Here is a 4,047-nt window from a genome sequence, read left to right as displayed (position 1 = left end):
AGAATAAATATTGGACTGAGAAATTATAAATATATAAAATCAAATTAAGGTTGAGAAAGAAAGGCTCCTTATAGGTAAATAGGGCTCTTCTACTACAAGGGAAATATTATATTTGAAATAGACATTTTACCAAAGGAAATGTGGTTCGCATGATTGATTTGCAATTGCGAAGAATTATAGCAACGTTTGTAATAGAAAAAAGGGAAAATAGTAAAGAACCTAAACATGACTCCTGTCTAAGCAAAAACACACTTGAAGTTTATCTCACTAAACTTGGTAGTATTTCTCTCTCTAAACTTGGTAGTATTTCTCTCTCTAAACTTGGTAGTATTTCTCTCTACAAACTTGTGTAAATTGTTGAACATGTCTTGAGCCCTCACCCTCTCCTCCAAATGGGGTGGCTGCAATCCCTCCTCTCTCCCTTCAAGAAGCTGTGGATTCGTCTCAATTCCGCTAAGAAGAAGAGTAAGTAAAGTAGATGATCATCAATTCATCATGCACTTACATTTCTTAATTTCTATGTTTTTCATGTTCCGATTTTGGTTAGGTAGAGGGATGTACATTTTGTACGAGGATGTGAAATTGTGCCCTTACGAAGACGTCCATGTGCTTTGGTCCATATTGGTGGAGTCACATCGGCCACCGTTGCCACTGCCACTGCCTCCCAAATCATGACTTCTCCATTAGCAAGAAAAGCGTACGTACGACACGACGGGAAGAAACCAAAGAGACAGAAAAGTAACATACGTACATGTAAATACGATAGAAACTTTCTTTTACATTTCGCTTTTCAATTCTCCTTTTACGGATTTCAGGCTTATTCGAGGTAAAGTTAATACACAATGCTCATACATTATTTTAGTTCTTGGTAAATTAAAATGAGTTGTTGTTGCCACGTCAATTTCCGGCAGTTAATTTGGCAGTTATGATAGGTTCTTCACAACTTCCTAAGTTTAAAGGTTGACTAGTGAATTGATAGAACTAGTGACGAATCCAGGAATTTCGGTTTGAGGATTCGATAAATAATTATAACGATTTAAAGCTTCAAAATCCGATCCTTTTTCTTTGAAATGACTCTTATTATCAAAAAAAAGTTCTTATATTTGTATATTATAGATAAGTTTGTTTAGTTTTTATATAGTGTGTTATCTTCAAAAATATTTTTTTCATTTTTTTGTGTGTTATTTTATTAATAAATCATCCTTTGGCTTATTTGAGCAATGTTTCAATAAGTTTAAAAAATAAAAATAAAAAATAAAATAAAATAGAATAGAATAGAATAATTAAAACAAAAAGTTAAGACTAAAATTCATATAAAAATAATTAAAATGCATAATGCTTTATAAAATAAGGAATTGTTTTAAATATAAAATGTATAAGATGAATTTAAAATAAAAATATATGTACAAAATAAGAGGCATTAGAAGAGAAAAATGAAATCAACTAAACATAATTAAAATATTATACAAGAGAAGTAATTAATTTGAAATGAAATAAATGCATAAGAAGACTTCAAATCAAACTACCAAATAAAATAAAATGAACGATACCAAATAAAATAAAATGTGCGAGCAAGGCTTCTTTAGGGCTTCCCCATTTGTGAAGGAGAGAATCCACCACTGGACTAGGCAAGAGACTATGTCATTAACTAATTGTATAATGATAATATCATTTTTTCGGGGTACGGCTTGTTCCTTAATGGATATGCCGCTGGATAGAACTAAGTTTTTCGAGTAGTCATTATGATATTTAAATGTATGACAAATTTCGGATCGATGTTTGATAATGATGGCATAACCTATGATTTTGGTAACTAGTATTACAAAAAGTACATGTTATTTATATTTCTAAACGATACCAAATAAAATAAAATGTGCGAGCAAGGCTTCTTTAGGGCTTCCCCATTTGTGAAGGAGAGAATCCACCAGGCAAGAGACTATGTCATTAACTAATTGTATAATGATAATATCATTTTTTCGGGGTACGGCTTGTTCCTTAATGGATATGCCACTGGATAGAACTAAGTTTTTCGAGTAGTCATTATGATATTTAAATGTATGACAAATTTCGGATCGATGTTTGATAATGATGGCATAACCTATGATTTTGGTAACTAGTATTACAAAAAGTACATGTTATTTATATTTCTATTTTTCCATTATTTTGAAATATAACTCATGATTTTGTACTAATTTTTTTGTCATTTAACCATAAATAGAGTATCACCTTTAGTAAACATCCAGTGAATTGATTTAGCTTTTCGATGTTAAATTTTCTATCGCAAGCCAAAACCAATTTAAATTATTGATAAACTTTTAATTATTAATGCGTCCCATCTTAGTTAGTTTGTTAACACCAACGTTAAGAAAAATTGTATTGTATTTAATAGGTTAAAATAAAGATAAAATAAAATAAAAAAGATAATAAAGTAGAATAGATAAGAGAGAATAACATAAGAATAATGTGAGATAATCCAAAATAAAATATGACCTAACTAACTTTGGACGAATGGAGTATTATAATAATAGTGATATTCAGTATAGCTAAAGGTAATTACTAATATCGTATCAACAGAGACTGATAGTTAAAGTCTAAGTAATACAATGAAGTAGTATTTGCCAAACAAGACTATTAGTTAAAGTCTCAATGAAGTAGTATATGCCAAACAAGACTAATAGTTAATGTAATTACCAAAACAATACTTTCACAAGGAAAAGAAGAAGCTCAAACTTATTAGGAGGTTAAAAAAAAACTGAGTCACAGGTGACAATGGAGAAAGAGCAGAGCTTGTGTGTTTATGGAGTTGAAGATGCGACGAATTCAGCCACACGAGGGAGCCACTGTTCAAAGTAGACGTGGCTATCTGAGTCTGCTCGTGACAAAGCACCAAGAGGAGTGACACTTATCTGCAATAGAAGGCAAAAGTTAATCACTGAACTAGTTGATCAGATCTCTACACTCCGAAAATCATTCTGGACAAGGACATACATATCCATCTCGAAGTGCAAATAAGTCTAAGTCAGCGCCCCCGACTTCCCCGCGTGCTGATCCTTTTACCTGTTGGATAAAATTGGGAAAATTCTCGAGCCGTTTACAGGCAGTACTCTAACTATTACAACCGAAAAGCAATACAAATACAACTGAAACGGAAATTACAACGAAAATAGAAAATTACAGTACTAACTATAAGTCGAGTCGAGGAAAGCCCTCTTTCCGCAAGACAAATTACGCCTCGGCTAGTGCTCACGGATTGGCGTAGTGTCCCCAAAGATAAAACGACTTCGTCCTAGAGAGTAGAAGCACCTCAAACTCTCTAGGCACCGGCGAACTTTCGGAGTTTCGAGAATTGAGGAGACTATGCTCCTAAATGGCTAAATGAGAGAACTAGTTTAGAGAATTGTGATCTTGATCTTGTTATGATCCCTCCTTCAACCCCCACACATATATATAGGCTTAGGAAAGATAAGTGGTGATCATTTTTGATTTTACTACTTAAGAGATAGTTATCAAATTGATAACTAAGTTGGTTATCAAATTGACAACTAAGTACTTAAGAAGCTTCTAACTTAATCAACTTGATAACTAAGTAGTTATCAAATTGATAATTCCAACAATCCCCCACATTGGTTAGAGCTTCACAAGCTCAAACCAACATCTTAGTCACACCTCTATCGGAGGAATGAATATGAATGTATGCAGACGCTAGCCTCAATTCTCAAGAAATAATATTGCATTTGAAATGGTAGCTTGGGGCTTTGAACCTTCCATAGTCAATACGATCGGGCATACTGGCGGCCTGGTGGACGTGATGCCTTGAACCATTCCTCCTTGGTGTATACCGAGACAATAGTATTGACACAATATTGTTTACAAACTCGTCAGTTCTCACGTTTGTGTCCTTTTCTGGCCATGGAACACCACTTTGGATTCATAAGTGATTTTACACATTTTGAAGCGGCCCTCATTTCTCACTTACATAGGTGATTCTTTCTCGAGTATCCTGCTATACTCTACCTCCTAGAGGTTTCCAATAATCATTAAAAGTCA

The 4,047-nt window shown here is 33.5% G+C and overlaps 2 long non-coding RNA genes across 2 annotated transcripts; one reads left to right on the top strand and one right to left on the bottom strand.

Annotated features, from left to right (window-relative positions):
• The first annotated feature begins 235 nt into the window (after window positions 1–235).
• LOC121800388 lies at window positions 236–901 on the top strand. Its single transcript, XR_006050491.1, has 2 exons — window positions 236–465; window positions 548–901. It is a non-coding gene; the product is annotated as an uncharacterized LOC121800388 (long non-coding RNA).
• A 1,615-nt stretch (window positions 902–2,516) lies between these two features.
• On the bottom strand, window positions 2,517–3,397 carry LOC121800329. Its single transcript, XR_006050479.1, has 2 exons — window positions 2,989–3,397; window positions 2,517–2,906 (listed from the first exon to the last, which is right to left on the bottom strand). It is a non-coding gene; the product is annotated as an uncharacterized LOC121800329 (long non-coding RNA).
• Window positions 3,398–4,047: the final 650 nt, after the last annotated feature.

Source organism: Salvia splendens, chromosome 4, assembly GCF_004379255.2.
Source record: "Salvia splendens isolate huo1 chromosome 4, SspV2, whole genome shotgun sequence".
Classification (NCBI taxonomy): Eukaryota; Viridiplantae; Streptophyta; class Magnoliopsida; order Lamiales; family Lamiaceae; genus Salvia; species Salvia splendens.
This window is presented reverse-complemented; position numbering and strand designations above follow the sequence as displayed.